Source organism: Bombus affinis, chromosome 18, assembly GCF_024516045.1.
Source record: "Bombus affinis isolate iyBomAffi1 chromosome 18, iyBomAffi1.2, whole genome shotgun sequence".
NCBI lineage: Eukaryota > Metazoa > Arthropoda > Insecta > Hymenoptera > Apidae > Bombus > Bombus affinis.
Window position 1 is genome coordinate 3807843 of NC_066361.1, and position 25342 is coordinate 3833184.

General features: G+C 40.0%; 4 long non-coding RNA genes across 4 annotated transcripts in view; 2 read left to right on the forward strand and 2 right to left on the reverse strand.

The window, feature by feature from the left end:
* LOC126926672 (uncharacterized) overlaps positions 1-25342 on the forward strand; it is a 148750-nt gene that overhangs the window by 75342 nt on the left and 48066 nt on the right. The gene's annotated exons all lie outside the window — the stretch shown is intronic.
* Positions 13084-15624, reverse strand: LOC126926729 (uncharacterized). The gene is made up of 4 exons (XR_007714821.1): positions 15516-15624; positions 13568-13737; positions 13336-13397; positions 13084-13165 (listed from the first exon to the last, which is right to left on the reverse strand). It is a non-coding gene; the product is annotated as an uncharacterized LOC126926729 (long non-coding RNA).
* On the forward strand, positions 13782-20567 carry LOC126926700 (uncharacterized). The gene is made up of 2 exons (XR_007714790.1): positions 13782-18816; positions 18890-20567. It is a non-coding gene; the product is annotated as an uncharacterized LOC126926700 (long non-coding RNA).
* Positions 23050-25342, reverse strand: part of LOC126926692 (uncharacterized) — a 222543-nt gene continuing 220250 nt past the window's right edge. The window contains exon 2 of the long non-coding RNA XR_007714780.1: positions 23050-25286. This is a non-coding gene — a long non-coding RNA (uncharacterized LOC126926692). The remainder of the gene's footprint in view (positions 25287-25342) is intronic.

Genomic DNA, 25342 nt, shown 5'->3' on the forward strand with positions numbered 1-25342 from the left:
AGAAGGTTTGCGGATGTGGCGCGACTTCACGTGAAATCCTCCGGCTTTTCGCCCCGTTGCATCATCACCGGCCCCTCGTTCTTTTCCACCGCGATTCACCGACAGTCGGCCATTGCCGGTCGGCTAACCGCGATGGATCAAATCTTCCGTTTACTTTCTTCTCTTCAGATCGTTGACGTGAAAGCGCGACGATCGAGAGAATCTATGCGAACCGGTTTTTACGACGGTCAATGACTGTTTTAACCCCTTAACCTACGATATACGTTCGAGAATTTTCGGCCGGAAACGATCTCTACTGTGGGCTATGCTCGTAACATTTACGTTTGGCCCGATCATCTACTACGGGCTATGCCCGTAATATTTATGTTTGGTCCGATCATCTATTTTGGGCGGACTGTGCCTATAATAATTACGCTTGGTCCGATTATCGTACTACGGGCTATGCCCGTAGTGTTTACGTTTGGTCCGATCATCTATTTTGGGCGGACTGTGCCTATAATAATTACGCTTGACTCGATTATCGTGCTACGGGCTATGCCCGTAATAATTACGTTTGGCCCGATCATCATACTACGGGCTATGCGGTCCGATCGTCTACCACGGACTATGCCTGTAATAATTACGTTTGGTTCGGTTATCGTACTATGAGCTATGCCCGTAATAATTACGTTTGGACCGATCAGCGTACTACGGATTATGCCCGTAGTTGCAGATTAAGGTGTTAGCACACTGTACAGGGTGGCTGATGATCGAATTGTAAGTGAAATTTCATCATTGAAGTTCTTATTTTTATTGGAACAAGTTTTAGATATTTCACATGAGTTTCAACGCGTATTGTTCATGTTATAGTGCCACGCCAGAATAATTTATTTATAATTCTCAATGAGAATTGATTGTAAAATTCTTCCAAATAAAAGAAGAAAAAAAGTTTCGAGTAAATTTTCTTCAGTTCTTTTTTTTTTTTAATCTAAAACAATAAGGAACAATTGGAAAGTTGCAGGAGTTTGAGAAACTGTGACGTAGATAAGGAAACGAATGGAAGAATATTGTTTTCCGAAGAGGCAGGCGTTCGTCCGTTTTGCGTAAATAATTAGCTGTTGGTTGGTTTGGACGTGCGTTCGTATGAAACCGAAGCGAATATTTTGCGAAGATAACAAGCGATATAATAAGCGCGAAATTATAGCGTCGAGGCGCATAATTATTATAACAACTTCCTCGCAATTTTCCGTGATAGCTGCGCGATCTCACGTCCCGAAACGAGTTCTCAACGCATTTTTCATTCGATCCATCCTGCGTTTAAAAAATTCCTTCTATGGATTCTTAGCCTTACGTTTGTTGCCTATGAAACACCGACGACTCCCAAGCCAGGAGAATGGAAAATCGAAAGAATAGAAGAAAGAGCAACTGTTCCAAGATGTGCAAAAAGATCAAAGTTTCACTTTTAGCTTCGCCAATGTTATTTTCTATCGTAGCGCACGATAGTATGGGCCATGGTGCGCATAAATTGATCGCACATTGTCATCCGTAGCTTGCGTTTGATATTGTGCTGCAACATGGTATAGCTAACTCCTGTTCAGTTAGCTAGGAATATCATGAGATGAGCAATTTCTACATGTCACCAATATCGTCGGTCACAATCTATGGAAACTAAGTGACTGCGGATTTTGTCATTAGCATCTAATGACACTTAGTTGCCAAGCACTTAGGTGCCAAGCCAACAGATCGAATCCTCCACCCGCCCACTGCAAATGAAGCTACGTGTAGCAATGAAAAAATAACATCTGACTCGCCTGTTTTGCCCAATTTATGCGCACCATGGCCCATACTGTCGTGCTTCATTTTCGAAAGAAAAATTCTGCTGGACAGGCTTGGAACGAGAAACGTAAACGAAGATAGTCGGAAAACGCAGCTACAGAATATACAGCTGCGTAATGGGAGGAGAAAGGTTCTCAGGCGAGTGGATGGCAGAAGGAGGAAACGTCCAATTGACGGCGGACGAGCGTCGAAACGCGTGCGGAAAAAGAGGATCGTTCGGCTTGCGATCGGTCGGCGGGCGCGAGGCTGACGAAAAAATTGCGTGCCAGGTTGCTGGAAAAATTACGTATTCTCGGTAGACAGATGATTTTCGCGCCGTTACCAGCGACGCCTCCGGCTTAATTCGCCAAGACACGCGAAAGCGCGCGCTAGACGATGCATAATTCCCGCCGCTCGCTGAATATGTACATTTTTATCAAGCACAGCCGATTCGGCTTGAAAACTTCGGCGACGTCCTGACGGCGCGGCAGGGCAAACCAACGAGGAGCCAGAATTAACGACGCCATGTTGGTTCGTTGGAATCAGCGTGGTAATTCCTCTTATTGGCAACGCATACTCCCTTAATTCGCCATCGCTTTCTCTTTCTGAATATTTTACAAATTCCCAGACGAAGTATCTCGTTCTTTGCGTTCCTTCTTTCTGGTTGGTTAACTTCTTCCTTTGTTATGTCACGTTCGTGCGTAGGAGGGAAAGAAACGGAGGACTTGGAACCGTAGCAAGGTCGTTTAATCCATTGCCATTTTCCAGAAAATATCTAAGTATGACAATGAACGAATTAATCGAATGGAAAGGAGAGAAGAGAATAGAAGGAAAATAGAAGAGTGCAATGTAGAGTAAGAAACAATATAAAGTACAGTTAACGTAAATGTAGCTTATAGTTGTTTAGTTTCAGCAGATCCATGTATCACCAAAAGGAAAATATCGTGCTAAATGAAAAGAATTAATGGCACTTTTTCAAGTTGTGAAAATGAAGTTAGAACCGAGGTATGAAATCTTGACGTATAAAACTGTGACTTTCAGTCTCTTTAAACATGAACCGTCTGATCAATCTCATAAATTTAGAAATAAAGAAAAATGATAATGTCATCAAGATTTGTCTTGTTTCTGCTATCTGCTAACGTTAACGCGTTGTCCTTTTAAAAAGTTGCACCACTGATCGATAATAGTGTACGGTTTAACTCGATGACAGGTAACGATCTAGTTTTTGAATTATGATGGTGCTAGAACCGGTGGTGCAACACGTCAAAATTCATCTGGCAGACGCGAATCGTAATGGCTGATAAGGTGAATAAAACAATTTGTATGAGTTAGCACGGTGATGAATGAAGGTAAATGGTTCGAGACAGAAGGTGGGAGGTTTCGCTGCGGACGCAACGCCGCGCCTCTAATAATGATAAATGAATAAGTAGCCAAATCGGCCTCTACAAAGGGCTCATTGATTCGATTTGATTGATGATTCCACAGAGTCTTTGTATTTCGGTTGCCGATGGAAACCACGAGCGTAGTACGCCTCCCTTGTTGTGAAACACAACACGTTATTGTGACGGCAGCGTCCATTATCGAGTTGACGCCCGATTCTCTGGAACGGCCGTAACGAAGTTATCGGTAATTTATGGAAAAATGACACGAGACTGTGAAATTTCTGGATAATTCATTTTCTGGTAAATTTAAATATTTTGAGTTCTATTTGTGCGGTATATAATTTAGAAGTAGCTTCGAGTACTTACAATGACTGAAGGTATTTGAGCTCTTGAAAACTTGTAACAATATCATTACAATGTGGAAAATCTTCTTAGGTTTTGTTGGTGTTGAAGCAACTGCTTTGAGAAAAATTGTACATCTTTATTTGTGTGTATCTGTGACCCGAGGACCGCTATTAAGCAGAAAATAGAATTTAGTGAGACAAAAATGTTGTAAATAAGGAAAGGTGCATATTATTGTGCCCTTGAATATGAATTATGTTTTGGGTTACAAGGTGTGGAAACAAAAGAGCTATAAGTAGGTTTCTATTGTTGTTTCTTGTAGCCTTCAGCTACAGCTATAAGGTTAACCTTTTTGGCAATGTCCTTCTGCTGTAAATAAATGAACGTGCTCAATATTATTTCATTGTATTGTAACACTAAAAGAATAAGGATCTGGATCAGCATAAACTTGTACATTATACTTGTTTACTTCAATTTATTTTCCTATTACAAATTCATCCACTTATTCTTCTACCAATCAATCTTATAAAGAATCCTAAGAGTAGGACCAACCTATCAAAATGGATAATAACAAACTCACACATTATTATTTAAATTAGTATTCTAAAGCGTAAATAAGATGTCTTAAAATAAATGAAAAAACATTTTAAGTGTACTCTATGGGTATAATCAAACAGAATATGTAAACACAGATTATTCAAAGCTTCATGAAAAATCTAACCTATCAAAGTAGGTAATAACAAATCCACACATTATTATTTAAATTAATATTCTAAAGCATAAATAGAATGTCTTAAAATAAATGAAAAAGCCAAACATTCTAAGTGTACCCTGTGGGTATAATCAAACAGAATATGTAAACACAGATTATTCAAAGCTTCATGAAAAATCTAACCTATCAAAGTAGGTAATAACAAATCCACACATTATTATTTAAATTAATATTCTAAAGTATAAATATGATGTTTTAAAATAAATGAAAAAGCCAAACATTCTAAGTGTACCCTGTGGGTATAATCAAATAGAAAATATAAGCACAGATTGTTCAAAACTTCATGAAAAATCTGAACCTTCTTAGCAATGTCCTTTTGCTGTAAATACATGAACGTGCTTCCTATTATTCCATTGTATTGTAACACTAAGAGAGTGTGGATCAGCATAAACCTATACATTACACTTGTACCACAAACCTATACATTACTCATGCTCAACAATTAACATACTCATAAGATACGAGTATTGCGATTACATTGGTAAAATGTGGGATCATTTTGAAAACGTGTGTAGAATAAGTCGTTCGATGAAATCAAAAAATTAGTACACAGCTCGAATAGCAGTCTCGAGCATATAATTAGCGTTGAAGATGAAAGCCACTAAAAACATTACGGCTTATTAATGCGATAAATAATTGAACGTTCAAATAATTATTGCCAGTAATATCCATAAAAGGTTTCCTACAGGTGTCCATTATATATAAAATGACAGTACTTACATCGACAAATAATATCTACCGTATGGAGAGAAAAAGGATATTTCTGTGTCAGAAAACTAATTGAAACGTCATCAAGTAACCATATAAGTTCAAAGCGTTCAGCATTGGCGCGTGTAAACCAGAAGATGAACAGTCCAACCTGAATTCATTAATTCATTCAACGATATATTCGTCAGACGGTACCATAGTCCGAATGAGTTTGCTTATCTGACTTTGTGAAGGGATACGCATCATGGCGTCGATGATTCGTCTCTTCGTGCATGCAATTATTAACACGGATCGCGACGTGTAATCGGATCTTATCGAATTTCCTAATCTGCATCGTTTAAAAACCGGTGGTCAGACGCGACTCATTAGATTCGTGGCCGTTATTTTCACACCGATAACGCGGCTCATCCAACAACTTGATACGCTTCACCTGTCGCCTGCCGAGGTAACCAAGCATTCTGGGTAATTCATCTGCAAGAGAAACGATCCGAGATGCCGTTAAAAGCTGCGTCCACCCTAATTAATTTGCCCGGCGAATAAATTTCCACGTTCGACGAATCGGTAATTAGCGTCAATATCGCGATGAGTAACGCGAACGCCGGCTTCCGTTGATTTTTCTCCCACTGTAAACAAGACGAAGCATAAATTAGCGGATCTCTAGCGTTTCGTTAGAAATTAATGCAGCTCACTGACTGTAACCTAACCAGAGACGCGACTCCAAATGTTTCCATCGAACTGAATTCGCATGCTGTTGTCACGCGATACTTTTGCCCCATCTTGTTTGCTCGGCAGATTATTTTCGTTTGTTGACAGAGCCACGCGCGGATTCCACTCTGCTTCGATGTATTGTTTTTATCAAGTAAACAATTGCGTTCGTCGCGCGTGTTCAAAAACACGCGAGTTTCGCACGAGTGCGCATCGAGGCTCGCTATAGGCTTCGATGCCTCGATAACGAATGAACTCCATAAATAAATTTTTGCCCCGTCACCGATGCTATTAATAGGTTATGGTTGACGCTCGATTATTCTGTGGCTCGGATGGAATTAGGATTATGAATCATCCACATGGTTATTTTATTCTACTTTCTGTTTGTTTAAGCCAGTGCCCTCAAATACGAACGTGGAATAATTACCACGATTCAAAAAATTAAGACTATATTTAACTAACATTAATAATGAAAATTCCCTAGATGGGAGGATGAAGTGGAAGGACAGAGGAATACTAGCGAGATTCAGACGTGGAAACGAGACCAAAGCAAAGGAACACTGAGAAAAAAGATGCAGACTGTGTGAAAGGAAAGGAGGAAACCTGAGACACGTAATAGAAGAATGTGAAATAACGGGAGGATCAAAGGACATAGGAGAAACGGTAAATGAGACGGCAGAAGGTTTAACAGAACCGAAAGCAATAATTGAGAAGAGGAAAGCAAAGGACAGGAAGAAGACGCAGCAAGGAGACTAAAGCCCGAAATTGTGATAGTGTTTACTCATTTGCGGTTAATTCGTAGTTTCCAGTTTTAGTATTTACAGATAGAATAATTAAGGCAGTGCGATAGAATAGAGTGGAAATGAGTGAAATGAGTGGAGATGATAAAAAGAAATAACGAAAACCCATATTGGTGAATTTTATACGGTGCAAATTAGATTGAGGTTAGGTCTTCTTCTCTTTCATTTTTACGAGTTGTTATCGACACACGATTCACCTGCACGGTTCGCCTCCGAGAAATGATGACACGATAACGCGGGGAATTGTGTCAGGGATGCTGATAGATAAGAAACACGAATGTAACGGAAAAAATGGACACGCCGAAGAATTGTTGAGCGCCGGCTTGGAATGACGAACCGGGTAGAAGATCAGAGGGTTTTCGTGGCAGAGTGATTGGTGGCAGCTGTTAGTTTAATCATCGCGCATTAGCCGAACTACCCCTTAGCCGGAGGCCTCGCCCACTTTCACCCTCGGATTCCGCGTTGTTCGTATCGTTCGGTCGCCTCTGTCAGCTTTGTTCCGTTCTCATTTGTTTTATTCAGAGTTCGCGATACACGTCGCCGTTTGTCACCGGCCACTCTTTTCGCGTTTCCGGTCACTCGCCTCGACCAATCGCGCGCGTCCTACCCGTTGTCCGTCATTTTTGTATTTTCCAGCGCCGTCAGCCCCAAACGCTCGCCATTTTCCAGCAAATTTCTCAAGTAGAAACCTGTTGTCTCTTTTTCTCGTTTACAATGCAGATTCAGGCGACAGTTGTTTCCTGTAATGTTACGATAATAATGGAAGGAGCTTTCTCTTGATATTTGGATCATTGTCGTCGTATTGTTGTAACGATTCAACGAAGAGTTGATCGAGAAAGCGTTTTATACAACAACTTGAACGTGGATATTTATGCAAATTCGTATTTTTATGAACGTAAACGTAACGAAGAAATACAGTATCGTGTAAATAGAGGTTCGTTTTGGCTATTAAAGGTTGTAGCTTGTATTTTGAATGTTTGATGTATTTCCATATTGGTTGCACTCTGCTCTATAAAAGTTCCCATAAAATAAGAATAAAAAATTAATAAACATTCAATAATAACGCGTTTAATTACAATAAATTTAACTGAAAAACAGGAAATATCTGACTGGGTCAGAATTGACCCAGCCCTCGTCATACGTGGATTAACACGATAAACATATTTGTGTTCGAAGGAATGTAACAGATCTTCCTGGGTTTCTTTTAGCAAGAGATATTTCATTTCTTTTGTTTCTGGTGTCGTCTACAACCACAGACAACGAAAACCTATAAAGCTGTTAGAACGTTTTGTTTTTCCACGCGAGGGATGAAGCGATCTGGGAACTGTTCGTGGTCGAAGTTAAAGCAGAATTTTCAGATCTCGTCGACCTGGTTTTTGCGCGAATACGCTGTTAAGTGTGTCACAGTAGAATCTTCGTTGGGACGCGTTTCCCGCGTTTTCGAATTTACGAGGTGGCGCGTCGCGTATGAAAAGAAATCGAAGAGAAGAACCGTAGAAAGAAGGTCGGCTGGCAAGAACAATGATGAATGTGACAAACTTCGAGACTCGTTGGCAAGTTCAGTGGAAAAGTTGCGCACCGGCTAAGCCTGCGTCCCGATGCTTTTCCACATTTTTCCATCGTTTAATTATCCTGCAAAATGAGCCAAAACATCGACGCTTTGAGTAACATATTTACCATTTGATTTTCAGAAATTTTGGAATTTCGAAGTTTACTCGATGTCATCAGGTTATTATATATAGAAGTTGCGAATGTCTGTGCAAATTCAGATTTTTATAACAAATATTGTGATTTCCATCCTTAATTATTCAAACATTGAATATTTTGTATACTTTATACTTGTACATTTTAATCTCCCACAATTGTATAAACATTATTAACATTACAACTAACATATCAGTCAAATTGATTGGTTTTACAATTTTATTTAAAAGTTCCTACTTCATGTTATGGTGTACTATAGTGATTTCCATCCTTAATTATTGAAATGAGTTCTTAACATTGAATATTTTGTACATTTTAATCTCCTACAATTATAAACATATTATTAACACTAGAACTAACACTCCAGTCAAATTAACTTGTTTTACAATTTTATTTTTAAATTCCTACTTTGTGTTATAGTATAGTATAGTGATTTCCATCCCTAATTATTCAAATGAGTTCTTAACATTGAATATTTTGTACATTTTAATCTCCTACAATTATAAACACATTATTAACACTAGAACTAACACTCCAGTCAAATTAACTTGTTTTACAATTTTATTTTTAAATTCCTACTTTGTGTTATAGTATAGTATAGTGATTTCCATCCCTAATTATTCAAATGAGTTCTTAACATTGAATATTTTGTACATTTTAATCTCCTACAATTATATACACATTATTAACATTACAACTAACACACCAGTCAAATTGATTTGTTTTACAATTTTATTTTAAAATTCCTACTTCATGTTATGGTGTACCATAGTGATTTCCATCCTTAATTATTGAAATGAGTTCTTAACATTGAATATTTTGTACATTTTAATCTCCTACAATTATATACACATTATTAACATTACAACTAACATATCAGTCAAATTGATTGGTTTTACAATTTTATTTAAAAGTTCCTACTTCATGTTATGGTGTACTATAGTGATTTCTATCCTTAATTATTCAAATGAGTTCTTAACATTGAATATTTTGTACATTTTAATCTCCCATAATTGTATAAACATTTAGAGAACATTAACACTAGAACTAACACAACAGTTACATTGACTGGTTTTACAACTTTATTTTAAAACTCCTACTTTATGTTATAGTATAGTGTAGTGACTTTCATTTTTAATTATTCAAAGGAGTTGTTAACATTGAATATTTTGTATACTTTATACTTGTACATTTTAATCCCCAAAATTGTATAAGCATTTAGAGAATATCATACATTTAAAGTAATTTGCATAGACAAGCAGATGTCAATAGGAAGATGGAAGTCTCAAGATGTCAGTAAAATTCAAAGAGGATTCAACAGCGTAATTAAATGGAAAGCTCGAACGAGTGTTCAAATTTTAATCCCGTTACAATTCTCTAATTTTTATATTTGAATATTGTTCACATTTTAACAAACGACAGGAACTGTAATGTCCTAAGAACTGGTTTAACATAAATTCAGATTTTTCTCATATTACGTACAGATTGAAAATATTTGTCAACGTTAGATAAGATAAGTAGACTATTAAGTTACACTATTCCATAACTGCCGAACACCTAACGCGCTTTCTTGTGCTCGGCATTGTATCGCTTTCTGCTGCAATATCAACAACCTGTGTATACCGAACGAATATAGATGGTTCTACTGTTAAGCCATAAACGCAAAACCACAATTGCTCTTTTCTAAGCAAATACAACATAAGGGAGAAGAATGAAATAAAACGACATAAGGAAGAACATCATAAGTCCCCTTTCCTCGCGGAATTCACAGACAACAAAGAAAAATGGTCGTTGAGGATCTCATCGCACTGCTCGTCCCTTCCACGACGTACAGTGTTTTTCTAAAAATCATGGAATTCCGTAGAATGGCGAAAGATAGCATTTCTGAGAAATCTTTCATGATCCGCGTTTCTTCTTGTACCGATTAATTCCATACGTCTTTGAATCGTGACCCTCGGTATCTTCCTTTCGCGTGCGATCCCTCGTCGGCCATTTGTAAATGGTCCAGGCGTTCCATTTGAATTATTATGTTGCCCTTTAGATCGCCTCGGTGATACGATCTTCATTAGTAGCTGACAGCCTCTGAACATTGATCTTCGATAAGGGGTACAAATAAAAGACCAGAGATAACCTCTGCGTTATTTCAATATACGATAGAAAGTTTCGGTTTGGTTCAGCTCTGTGGAAAATGTGAAGTGTGAAGGGAAAAGGGAAAAGGAAGCACAGAGTGAGAGGGAGAAGGGAAAATAAAGGGCGAGTATACGAGGGGGGAGTGAAAGAAAAGCGAAGAGAAGCGAGGAACGAGAGAAAGATACAAATTAGAAAAACTAGAGGAGAAGAGGTTAGGTTAGGAAGTCAAAAGCGTGGCAAATAAAGTGAGGTTAGGGAAAGAAAAGATGGCAACGGTCGGAGGAAGACCAATGAACATGGCGGGAGATAAGGGAGATTTCAAAAACGCATTGGATAAATACAGCTTGTCGGAAAAAGAGAGACCATGGAAAAAATAGAAAAAGCCAATATACAATATTTTTTCTTCGACCGTCGCAACACAGCAGACGCATAATTTTAACGAGAAACGTTTAAGAATTTTCCGCTGCCGAAATCCATATTACCGGTATAGTCCTGCTAAAGACCTTCTTCCGCGTACGGAAGTGGATCTCATAGCGCTGAAGAAGTACAATTCACGCTGTAAATACCTTTAATGTTCGCTCAGCGAGCAAACGATGCTCGCGCTAACGTGCTCGCAACGAAACACCGAGCATCGTTCTTGCACGGTAACAACGACGTTGAAAGACCTTTTCAAGCGAAACGGACGAACGACGAGTGGAAAAGAAAGGCTGAAAGAGAAGAGGAGGAAGAAGGGGGCGCGCAAAGATTTCGAAAGAAAAATACGTTGAGAGCATGCGAGAGGAAAGAATATTCCAGGGGTGGTTTCTCTCGCTGGTGTCGAAGCTCGCGAAGTGGCGCATTCAGCGGTGGAAAGGGGTGGGGTAAAAGGGGTGTGCAGCGGAATAGAGAGAGCACCAGGTTAGAGAAAGACGAAGCAGCCTGGTCCCGGCTCGCTCGCTCGCGTCCCAGCGCGCAACAAAAGCGTGATAAATCGAGTACATTAATTCGCATTTTACCTTTGTTTGCGTTATGGAATACAATATTAAATGGAATGGGCGCACAATAGATAATGTTGGGCGCCATCATTTACGCGGCGCAGCGCCGCGTAGACGAGAGCGAGACGTTGCTTAGGTTGCTCGGGGAGTTGGCTCGGCAATTGTTCCTGCCATCGTCCTTCGCCGTGGAATCCGCCCGCAGCCACCCCCCCCCCCTCCCCACGCCCCGCCAAATTGTCCCGATCGCCGTTTCACAACCAACCAGAGCCATTAATCCGAGACCTGCTGAGAACCTGCTCCTTCGCTTCCTTCATCCCCCGTTGATTTTGTCGTGAATTCGTCGTCGAGGTGGCCTTGACAGCCGATTTCCGCGACATCCGGTCGATCTTTATTTTCAATCTTCGCGTCTGTACTCAACAGGTATGGTACGGCAAGGGAAGTTAGCGTTGCCTCGGGCAAATTTATTCTTCGTTGCTGTGCGATCGAATTTGAAAAAGCTAGGAATCTGAGCGGAGAGGCCGATTAGAGATATAGCGTCTCATTAGCGTCGGCGTTACAAACAGCGGCTCTATCCGCGCGCCATTTGTCGCCGCCCAAACAACAGCCGTATCGTTGCTCTTAATGGATTTCAATTTGAAACGATCAACGGCAGAATCGCCGGTCCATTGACTAAAATTCCAAACATAGAACGAGGCTCGTGTCACGGCCCGTCCGCCGTTTGCTCGGTTAAATCATAAAATCAACAATCGGCGCACGCAGAAACGATTTCCCCGCGGTCTTTGAGAGGAAAGAGGAACAGTGAGCGGGACAGAGAGAAGTTAGCGATCTTTAATCGAAAGCGGGCAACGTTTCCGCTCGATGTCTGCTGGCAGAACTTGAGGCCCGTGCAAGTTGCTAGCTGCAAATGGTGTTGGCAGGCCTGGGTGACGCATGGATTCGATTCCTGGGAGCTCGTGATTCCGCTCGGTTAGCCTCGCGTCACTCCCAGCAAACCCCATTACCCGCTTCAACCCCCGGCCGCGTCGTCGCTGCGCTTCTATTCCGCTCGCTGTCGTGGAATCTGGACGCCGGCGTCGCTTACCTACCATCTACACTTAACCAGCAGCACACGTACGAGCACGGTCGCCAACCGAAACGCTCGAAAGGACCAGGGGAACGTTGCCATTGACGTTGCGATGCGAAACCACCGCCGCTGATAGTACGGTTGAGCGGGAAGTTAATGCAATGTCCAGTGATCGGTGATTGATCGCGTTTTTCTTTTGCTTTGTTTTCGTTTCTCTGGCGGAGAATCGTCGATTCGATGCCGTACAACCAGATTTTGTCGTTTATTTTGTTTTGATAAAATTCCTGACATTCATAGCATTCACTTTTGTACTGTAACTGTAATTGACATAAAATGCTGGCTTGATGAAGTTCTATGGGAAGTTGTGGTTCTTCTTTGAATTTTGTTCATTGTAATTGGGAAAAATATGACAACTTCGATGTTAGTTGATGGCTAGAAGCGAGCATTTTAATGCGCTGAATTAAATCGAAAGATACGAGTGTTTTAGAAGTAGCTGATGAATCTTACGATTTATAACGATTTATAATGATTTTCGAAGTGTTCAGGGAAAATATGAAGTAAAACATGTAGAGTGAAAGATGTTGTTAATATAAAATTAATTGAATTCTACAAGGACACGAACCTAACCTATCTGTTAATATTATTCAGCAAACAAGGATCTCTGAATTTTTCCTAAAAAGAAACCTATTATTATTAAGTTAAAGAATATGAAAAACAATATTTTAATGAGCTAATTATACACTGTGGATCTATAATTGAAACGAAGCTTGAACATCTACAAGGACATGAACCTAACCTATCCATTAATATTATTCAGTAAACAAAAATCTTCGAATTTTTCTTAAAAAGAAACCTATTATTATTAAAGTAAAAAATGTGAAAAACAATATTTTAACGAGCTAATTATAAACTGTGGATCTATAATTGAAACGAAGCTTGAACATCTTACAAGGACACAAACCTAACCTATCTATTGATATTATTCAGCAAACAAAGATATTTGAATTTTTCCTCAAAAGAAACCTAATATTATTAAGTTAAAAAATATGAAAAACAATATTTTAACGAGCTAATTATACACTGTGGATCTATAATTGAAACGAAGCTTGAACATCTTACAAGGACATGAACCTAACCTATCCATTAATATTATTCAGTAAACAAAGATCTTCGAATTTTTCTTAAAAAGAAACCTATTATTATTAAAGTAAAAAATGTGAAAAACAATATTTTAACGAGCTAATTATACACTGTGGATCTATAATTGAAACGAAGCTTGAACATCTTACAAGGACATGAACCTAACCTATCTATTGATATTATTCAGCAAACAAAGATCTCTGAATTTTTCCTAAAAAGAAACCTAATATTATTAAGTTAAAAAATATGAAAAACAATATTTTAACGTGCTAATTATACACTGTGGATCTATAATTGAAACGAAGCTTGAACATCTTACAAGGACATGAACCTAACCTATCTATTAATATTATTCAGCAAACAAGGATCTTTGAATTGTTCCTAAATTGAGTTTTACAATTGTTTCTCTGTAAAACATGAGAATATTTAACTTGTTATGTTTCTGTCTTGAGATTTTCATAATTATAACTACAATATATGTAATACAAACTTAATAATAATTAATTAAAAAATACATTCTTTAATTATGGATTCTTTTTAATTTGATATTAATGAGAAGAACATAGGCGTTAAGAATGGGGCGAACTCAAGGAAATTCGATTAATTTTTCGAATTAACTTTTTTTTCCCCCCCACCAATCGGTATCTGGAGCGTTGGTAAGAGGCAAAGGACAGAGGTTTCGCACGCGAGATCTCCATTTCCATGGGGCAATTTAATCGCGGCGAGGATGTCTGCTAGAGAACCGAGTCGTACGAACGAATGAACTAAACTTTCGAGAGCTATCGATTATCAGCTGCGCTCCCTACTATTCTCTGTCGCTCAGAATTCTCCGCTCCTCTTCCGGTGCCACCCTAGCCCGACATTCATTAGCCTCAGCGATGGCGAAGTAATTTAATTTGTTGCAGGATTTGTGGAATGTTAATGAAAACAGGACAGGCATCCCTGTGTCAATTTCTGATTAAACTTGGTACGACTGGCCTGTTGTATGCGCCATGTTAGTTCACTCGGTTCGATTCATCGCGCTGTCCCATCCCTATCACATAATTCGTCATGAATTCCCATAGCTTTTTGAGTAAACGTTAATAGAAAATTGTTTAAGAATATTTATAAAACGATAGAAAAATAACGAATGATTAGGAACGAATTGTTTTCTTGTATCGATCATTCCAGACGTTCCAATAAACAAGTTCATTCGCAGAAGAAATATTCAGAGCGTAAAGAAGATTAATTTGAAAACAAGGTCGTAGCCAGTGTATTTCACAGGTCATTATCTGCGAGTCTCAAATTCCCTGTGACTCATTTCTCCTATTACCCTCCATAACCGTTTTACAACTTGAACATCTACAAGGACACGAATCTATTTATTAATATTATTCAGCAAAGAAGAATCTCTGAATTTTTCTTAAATTGACAGTATCGAATTTTATAATTGTTTCTCTGTAAAACATGAGAATATCTAACTTGCTATGTTTCTGTCTTGTGATTTTCTTAATTATAACTACAACAAGTGTAATACAAAGTAGAAGATATTGTTGATATAAAATTAATTGAATTCTATAAAGACACGAACCTAACCTATCTGTTAATATTAGTCAGCAAACAAGGATCTCTGAATTTTTCCTAAATTGACAGTATCGAGTTTTATAATTGTTTCTCTGTAAAACACGAGAATATCTAACTTGTTATGTTTCTGTCTTGTGATTTTCTTAATTATAACTACAACATGTGTAATAAAAAGTGAAAGATATTGTTAATATAAAATGAATTGACCTAACCTATCTATTAATATTATTCAGCAAACAAAGATCTTCAATTTTTTCCTAAAAAGAAAGCTACTATTATTAAGTTAAAAAATATGAAAAACAATATTTTAACGCGCTAATTATACGCTGTGGGTCGATAATTGGAACGAAGCTTGAACATCTACAAGGACACGAGCCTGTCCTATCCATTAATATTATTCAGCAAACAAGGATTTTGAAATTTGTCCTAAAAGGAAACCTATTATTATTAAAGTAAAAAATGTGAAAAACAATATTCTAACGCGCTAATTATACGCTGTGGGTCGATAATTGGAACGAAGCTTGAACATCTACAAGGACACGAACCTGTCCTATCTATTATTATTATCCAGCAAACAAGGACCTTGAATTTTCCCTAAAAAAAGAAACCTATTAATATTCGCATAAAATATGAAAATAGATAATATCAAAAACAATATTCCAACGCGCTAATTATACTCTGTGGATCGATAATTGAAACGAAATCCTCGCGTCGAATTTACGGGCACCCTGCAGCGCAAGTTCATCAACTGCTGTAGGCGCATTTGCAACGATGTCCGGACGATCTATCGGCGATATCGGTTTGCACGTCGATGCACGATACTGGCGAGCGTGCACCAGAGTAACGGGGATAGCGAGGCACGACAACCAACGTTTCCAGGGGGTGGAACTGGAATGAGGGTACCCGCTCGCCCTGGTAATGGAATACCTCCACTGGAGAAACGCAATCACGCTGATGTTTCGGAACCCCAAGGCTGCCACGAGGGATTTCCACGCTCATGAGCAGATCAGACTTGCGTGCTGCTGCTGCTGGCTCCTCTGTCTCTCTTATCCCACTCCCCTCTCGTTTCTCCAATTTCCCCTTCCCTTGCTCCGCCATCCCCCCTCCTGTCAATCAAATATATCTACAGGATGAAATTCTTTTTCCGGATTCGTCGCTCGTATCGATTAGAAACTTAACCGATCGTTTCTTCGGTGGAATACGAAGTTACAGCGTTCCTTGGTTTCCTAACCTCTGGTCCCAAGAAATCCAATCTGGTGAAATAATTTTGCAATTAATGTTACGCATACAGGTTTGTACGATTTTGTCGAACGAACAGTTTTTGCAATTTTGCGATCACTCGGTCCGTAGTACGTGAAATTAACTTGTGTTACTTATGAAATTGACGAATTAATTCACTAATTAGCTAATTGACACGTTGACTGCCACGCGTCAAAGAAATCTGCGTCAGGCCACGCGTGCGGCAGTACCAAGCGTCCTCTGCTAGGTGCCCCATCGATATTTTAGTAACACGAGTCGCTCGAGCGCTGGTCTCAAGAATCATCTCTCGTTTCGTTTGTTCGCAACGTTAAAACCACTAGCTGTTGTCGAGTATAGATTGTTCCGACCAAATGGTTTCTTATGCCACCGCAATTGGAACAGGAATCAAATGAAAACTTGGCATTCGACTCTTCTGAGAATTTCTGTTATAAACGCTTTGACGGTTTACAAAATTGCGACAAGCAAGAATATAAATATTAGAATATTTAGACGATTATTAGTTGCAAAATTGTTAGGGTTGTCTGAAAGTACCTTGTTAAACAATCTGAATTTTGCACTGTATTTTATCAACACTGGAATATCAGAAAACATACTGTATGCAGATTGCTTGCGTTTTAACTAGAAAATAAGACAATTGAAATACATAAAGAAAGAAAGAAATTCACTGGAAGTGAATTTCAAATAAAACACTTAAAGGTGTTGGGAATTCTAAATAATTTTTTAATAAACCATTTTCGTATTACTTTTATAACAATTCAACAGTTTTGTTATTATGGAATATCTTTTCAAATATCTACGACGATCCTTCTCAAGTAATCAGATAAGCGACACCCGAGTATAGGTTACGCGGTCCAACCAGAAACTTTGTTGACACCCGATACGGTTGTCGTGGCAGTCAACGTGTTAATATGAAATTAACTAGAATTTTTATATTTGGTTTATTATGGAGAGCATTTTTCAGCCGAGGTATCTCGTACATCATACAGTTTCAATAATGTTGAGGTTATTAGATGTACACCCCAAAGCCATCGTCGCCTGATTAATGTCTATGGTGTACCTGTTATTAAATATAGATTTAGGGTTGATATTTAATAAATTCACACAGATTTAATTTTGCTTTCTATATTTCACCACCTCGTACAAAACGTCTGAACACACCGGATACACTAAGATAATTAACACGTGGTCGACTCCTAAGACAAAAGAGCGTCGTTAACAGAGTCGTACCAACTTAACTTGTAAGAACTAGCTGTCATACCAACTTAACGTTTCTCGACGCTGCCTTCGTCCCAGTCTATTGTTTATACGCTGTCGATGGCTTCAGTGCTTGAGAAAACTAAAAAGACCAGATGTAGAGTTTTCTTAGAAGCGGTGACCACTTCAACAAATAATATTAGTTTAGTTATGCAAAAGTTATCAAGATCTAAGATTATGTTCTTTCGATTGAACGGTTCATCTTTTATTCTTTATATTGGCTTGGCAATTAAATGATTGCGGATTTTACCATTAGCTGGTAATGACAAATACTAACTAACCTAATAGTATTAGCCTCTGCCCTTTCAATTCCAACAAATTCACAACTTCTGCTACTGAGAATGATGTTGAGAATTCAAGATGGATTTTTATAAATTTGTTTGATTCGAATGAGCATAGAATGATATTACTAAGAGAAATGGAGTATTTCAGAGGATAAAGCGTATATAAAAATTCCAATTAATTCCACTGTCTTGAAAGCAGGATCTCGGTGTAAGTCTCGAACAGGAAATGGCAATTTCTGCCGGGCTACTATCGCGAGGCATCGCCCTAACTTTTGCTCCTTCGTACATTGCCGGTTTCAGCGGACGAATTCCGCATTCCGGAAATCGCGGAACGTTATTCCAGGTCCCACGCGGGTCGTGCAAGCCCCCCGGAGCGACATAACCCGGTGGCCGTCCCCGGAGCCAGCGAATCTCTTCTCGGCTAAGTCGCCGGGCAAAGTTATGAATTCTTTCGAAAATCTTGCCGGTGATCCTTCGAAGTTGAGCGGTCGGCGGGGATCAAAGAAGTTGGTATGGCTCGGCCGGGGGGTGGAAAGGGGTGGATCAAGTTGCCTTAGAATGAAGCCTCGGGAAGAAGTCGAGGACGACGACGACAACGACGAGAAAGGCGAAGAAGAAGAAGAAGAAAGTGGAGGAGGATAAGAGAAGAGGGTTTTCGGTGAGAAGAATCCACCAGAGGGTAAAGGGGGTCGCAAAGGGGGGAAGGTAGTAGGAGTATAAGATCGACAGAAGGGGCTGAGAGAATCGTGAAGCTTGAGACGACTAGCAGGGTGGTGGAAAGGGGAGCAGCGAGCAAGCAACGTAGAATACAAAGCAGCGACCGAATGATAGGAAGAGGAGGCTGAAGGAGTTTCGAAGGCTAAGCGGCCGGAGGGGGTGAGACGTTGGGAGAAGACGGGTTCGAGAAAGAAGAGACCCCCTGCCGTCTATTCAAACCGCGCGTGAGTTATTGCCATGGATAATTCGTAAATATGTTTATTTTGATTTTGTACACAACGCGGTTTTATTTCGTAGCCGGTTGAACGCTCGTTCACGCTCCGCTCTTTCCCCCTGTTCTTCCAGCCACTTTTTGGAATCGGCTTTGATCGCCACTCTAGTTTCGGATTATAAACGAGCACGGCACATGTTTCCAGAGGTAAACCAGAAAAATGACTGTCCACCACGCGCCTCTGTCGGTTTATCGCAGCACCAGCATTCCACTTGGCGTCGCGTACGCGGCTACGTACGTGAAAGAATGTCATGGCATTTTTAACGGGCCAGTGGCGGAGCACGAAACACGCACGAAGACGTACGTAATTTTCGTATCCAAACGCGTTAACGATCCAATAGACCAATAGAACGAATCGGTAGGGTGGAACTCCCTCGAACGTCGTTTGAATCAGAAGAAATTCCTCGTTGATGGAACAAACGACAGAGGGAACCTTCCAGACATCAGCAAACGGTTCCTCGAATTCCTATAATCCCGCGCAAGCCCTACGCTTCACTAACTCCTAATATCAATGATCGCGAGGGGAGAGTCCCCGTGGAAGATTCCTCGATCATTGATATCACTCGAAGAAACGGCTTGGGTGTATCGTGTTTGTCCCATGTTTGGACACGAAGCTTGGACGAGAGAGGCTTGGTCAGGGTGGTAGAGAAACACGGGAGAGAAGGTCGAGTCGAGGACGAGGGGATGAACGGAGACGGGAACCACGAGGGAATATAACGGAGAGGCTGTTGGGCAGAGAGAGAAAGGAGACAGGCCGAAGGAGAGAAGAGAGGAATGAAGCCCGCCATATCAGTCTTGCTTGCGCCGACAGTTCGTCATTTGTCACTGTCGCGGCCATTAATAACTCCGCCATCCTGTCACTGTGGATAATACGAGTAGGTCTCTGCGCTCGGGCTGTTGTAGCTCCGGTAGGGGTGGTGTTCCGTTCAATTCAGTTCGGTTTAAGGGGTCGCTACAACGGATTGGAAGAGCATGCCTTTCAGGGGATGTGTCATTCGTCGCTCGGGGATATGGCGTGCGATCTTGTCGTCCATCTTGGGATATGTTCGCTTTTTTCACCAGTTTCTAACGTATTTTTTATGTATCTGTGGGATTGAGAATAGGTTAAAATATGTACAGGTTTTAGGTTTTACATGGATTTTGCAACAGTGCACCTTCGTACAGACGTGTTTGTCCCAACAGAACAAAATCGATCGTACGTAATTCGACAAAATAAACTTGTTGAGAATTTTGGATCTTAATAGCCGAAATAATGGTATAGCGACATTAAATTTACATTTAGAATTCATATTAGAATAGTTATATACTTATTTGATAAGCGATTCCAAAGATATTTATCGATACACATTTGCACACGTCTCAGCAATTTCTTCCATAGCCGACTGTTAACCGACTGTACAGTTTACATTCCTTTGTATTTGAGACGCCGCGCACCCATATACTTCCACACACTGATATTCACATACAAGTATCACTACACGCAGCTAACCTAGTCTAGCACATAAAATTATACATATCTTAATAAAACCAAAAAACGTGCGTCTATTGTTTCCTCATAAAACTAAAGAAACTTTCCGGACAACCTAATAGTATGTTATACGTGTAATTGTAAAATAATGCTTGTTAATGATCTAATAAATCACGTAATATCGGAATAAGAAACGTAATGTAATTTTTTGAATAAAGAATATTTCAAAATAGTAATTTCATTGCTGCCATATTTTACCAATCCATATCTATCAAATCTGCAGAAGACGATTAGAAAAATGGCGATTTTAACCAGCAGCAGCCAGGACAGCTGAGAAACGTCCGTCAGCTCGTCATCGACACGGTTCCAGCGTCGTCCATCATCCGGGCCGCGTATCTGCGCGTGTCAAGCACGTCTGCTTTCAAGTACTTCGAAGCGATTAAAACAAAAAACGAAAAGCCACAGGGGAAAAAAAACAAAGTACATATCGAGAAAAACAGTCACTAAAAAAGGCAGGCAAAAAGAAGAAAAATAGGCAGAGTGGCCGTAGTGCGTTGGGGAAAAAAATTTTCGCGAAAGCCCTTTCATCACACTTGCCCGCCAAACTGTCTCGCTGCAGTTTTTATTGTGTCCGAATTGCGAGAGCTACGGGGGTAGAGAATTATTGTGAAAGCACCGAACATGTGCACGTTAACACCGCGAGAGCTCGTTTGCCCGCGGACCAAGGGCGAAGGGTCAGCGCGGGGGACGGGGGCGGTGGGAGATGCGGCCAGCTTGTTGGTATTACGTAAGCGTGGCGCGGCCATTTCAAAAATGGGGGAAAAAAATATACGCGGGGAAAAAGAGGTTATGTCCCGGCCGCTGGCTGATGCCAACACGGCTTTTTAATTAGAACCGGCAACGCGCCGCCACCTGACATCCTGCACCGCCGCCACCCCTTCATCAAAGTATCATTCTCATTTCGTCGAATTTCACCGGCAGAATTGCGATGCATCGAGAGCCATGTTGCGAGAACTGCGAAACAAGATGGCGGGAAAAAAAGTTAAAAAAAAGAGGATAAAGGTAAAGAAAAAGAGTAAGAAAAAGATGTTACACGGTTTGTACGTAGGTAAATGCATATGGTATACCGTTAACAGCCTGCAGGCCAACATTAATTGCGCTGCTTTTTAAATGCATCAAACGGCCGCGTTTAATCGGTCAGCTCGATCGCTCCACTTGCCCGGTGAAAGGTTCGATATATGTATTATTATTTCAACGCTGGAGAACGTAATATTGCATGATGAGAGCCGCTTCCTCGCTTTCCAGAGACGCAATGCACCGCGCTTTGATCTGCCGGCTATGTACGCGGGAGGGCCGTGCCACCGAGTATCTCCATTGGTCTCGTTGAACGGTGAAAGGTTGTTCCGTAAGGACGTCGTTTGTTACGCCTATCGTTTGTGTATCCACGCGGAATGCGCTCCGTGTTCTGGAATGAGCGATCGGGGCTGAGTAATCGGTGATATCCTGACAACCTTTGCCTCGATTTGCATCGGCCATTTATGTAGTCGATATTCTGGTATGCGTTGCTCGCCACGATGTATCCATTGTATTGTGGTGGACGGTGTGACGTGTTGTTGGTTAAAGTAATAAGGAGACGAATTGATTTAATTAACTATATTTACTGTTCAAGTGGTCACCGCTTCTAAGAAAACTCTACGTCTGGTGTTTTTAGTTTTCTCGAGCACTGAAGCCATTGACAGCGTATAAACAATAGACTCGGACGAAGACAGCGTTGAGAAACGTTAAGTTGGTATGATCGCTAGTTCCTACAAGTTAAGTTGGTACGAATTCGAACGACGCTCTTTTGTCTTACCACGTGTTAATTATCTAAGTGTATCCGACGTGTTCAGACGTTTTGTACGAGGCGGTGAAATACAGAAAGTAAAATTCAATGTGTGTGAATCTATTAAATATCAACCCCAAACCTATATTTAATACAGACAGACCATAGACAGTGGACAGGCGACAATAGCTTCGAGGTTTTCAGTTATAGGGCGACACTGCTAATGTCACGTCGGAGACACAAGAAATCACGAAACCGATAGATCGCCGGTGATCTCCTCGCGTCGCAGTTCGAATGTTTCACGAATAAGGTTAAGAAATTGAAGTTCGTTTAAAATGATGGAATTTTTATTATATAAATCCAACAGAGTGACGGTTCAAAGTGTTACAACAGAATAAGGTCTTTTCAGGTAATTTAGGATGGTTTTTATATCGAGGTTCTAGTCCCTTTGGAGGGGTTATCGTCGGATCTATATCAAAGGCGGCTATTCCGTTACTGTTCGGTTATTGCTTCGATAGCTATGACACGCAGCATACTTCCACACACTGATACTCACACACAAGTATCTCTACTACGCACCTAACCTAGTCCAGCACATAAAATTATACATATCCCAGTAAGTACAATGATTACAATGATTTTACAGAGGTAGAATGATACTGAATCAGAGGAAGACTGAACAAGAACTGCCCGAGCTGACTCGAGTCTCGGCTTATATAAGTTTTCGTTTGCGGATGACGTGCGAATGTGTCCGAAACTCGATATCTTATCTCTGGTGTAAATTAATATGCGGTTGATGTCACAAGGGCATGGTCGTCTACTTACAGGGGTCGAGGGGAGTATCGGAAGGTTCGAACTTGTCACCGGTTGTAGGTTACACGTAGCAGCGGAATTGCTTTGTCCAGAGTTTGTTTATTACATTAAGTGCGTCGTACAGTGTTAATTCTCTGTGGCAAAACAACTGCGTGAGGTGTCCTCGAAACGAAACGTTCTAAGAAGCATATGCTGCTACAGTATACAGAAACTGGAATAGTAACGAAATATTCTATACACCTTTGCTATTGTCGGTTTTGCTCGAATCTCCATTTATTCTTTACTATGGTAGAACTGTCAATCTGAAGGTCTATCGATTCTAAGATTTCTTAGGGTAAACATCAATGATTGCCTTTGCTTTGTCACTAGAGGGAAACGCGAAGAAGAAACCAAGTTGGCACAATGGATACCTACAAATACAATAATACGGCGAGCTTCTAACCCGATTCTTAGGATGCGTGACAATAGCATTTTGCTAACGATTCTATAGGATTCGGGGATCAAGGACAGTTTTAAATTCGGAAAGGATTTCAACTTCACGCTGCGACCGAACGATTCTTGTACGCGAGCCCGACCTTCGTTTCCTGCGTCACGAATAGCGAAAAGGACGGCCATAAATCCCGTCAAGGTCACTGACTCCGAGATCCTTTCAGTTTCCTCTTCCTCTTTCGCCGACTCTCGTGAAATCGTTGCGCATATCTGGTTTAGAGTAACCCGACCAGCGAGTACTCTTCCTGTTTCCTTTTCCCTTTATCCTGGCCTGGCCGGAATCCTCAGATCCCGCCATTACGCCGCCGCAACTGTCCAGAATTCTTCGCTTCAAATTCGCCAATTTCTCTCGTCTTGGGTTTACTAAGAATTCTTCACGGACTCTGTCAAATCTTGAAATTATAGTCGTTCAGTTTTTCATGAAATACTTCCGTTAAAATATCTGCACGTAGCATTTAAATTTTGATATGTTGGCTGGGTCGTTCCAGGAAATTCGAACTGATTTTCGATCTAGTTCGTGTCACTTTTGTAAATACGATGGAATTTATTTCTAACATAAATAAAATGATACGTAGAAAGCAGAGAATTCGTAAGTAAATGGATCGCTATGTCCGAAGATTGGCAAAATACTGGCAAACTAATTTAAATCCTGTCGACTTCTTTAATTATGTTACCGAAGAGGCCACATCGATTATCGTAATTTCTAATCGTTCGTCGAGGAAATTCGAAGTATTACGATTGAACATTTCACGGTTGCGGAATTTTTTACGATTAGCGTGAGATTTCACGGGAAACGATACGATGATTGGGATAGAGGAGCGTGGGAAGGCCGACCGGAAGCATGGCCGAAGAAATCATGAAACTCAGCAGCGTAGTGGGACGATCGGAGCTGTCGGCGGGAGAGAAGGGTGTGATGCCGGGAAACGGGGCGAGAGCGCATTCTGCAAGACGAACGAGGGGAAAGTAAAAAAATATCGAGTGCGATTTATCAAAGGCATTTCTTGGGCTGCTGACTCTGTACGAATTTTCGCCATATTCCAGCGAGGGCGAAAAATGTTCAACCTTTGTCCCTATCTATCCAACTCGTCCTCTAGTGTACGCAGTAATTGATTACGATTATCGTATCGTACTTGAAACCTTATTAATTATTAATTATTACTTGTTTATTAATTTGTAAAAATGACAAGACATTGCGTGATGTTGACCCTTAAATGACACGACAGATACGTAAAGCTGTTGCTATTGCTAGACATATAAAGCGTTGTATATTTCCTTAAAGCAAAGTATTAAATTATTTATTTTATGGTAGCATCTATAACGCAATTTTTTAAATATTTTGTTCATTTCTTTACTTTAATGCTAATCTAATACTTTACACTTTGGTAATAACACTAATAACTATGAACGTTGTAATAAATTATTTATTTTATGGTAGTATCTACAATGCAATTTTTTAAAATATTTCGTTCATTTCTTTACTTTAATACTAATATACTATAATCTAAATACTAACTAAAGTTATTAGTTTGCGATTTCGTCATATGTTCTACACATACTTTACCTGTTTAATAATGTTGAAAATTTTGGACCTTAATTGCCGAAATAATGGTATAAGAACACTAAATTTACACTTAGAATTTATATTAGAATAGTTATATATTCATTTGATAAATGATTTCAAAGATATTCATCGATACAAACTTGCACGCGTCTCACCTTCTTCCATAGCAGACTGTTAACTGGACAGTTTACATTCATTTGTTTTCGAGACGCCGCGCACACACATACTTCCACACACTGATATCACATGTATCACTACTACGCAGCTAACCTAGTCCAGCACATAAAATAATACATAAAATTGAAACAAAGATTGGTATAAATTTC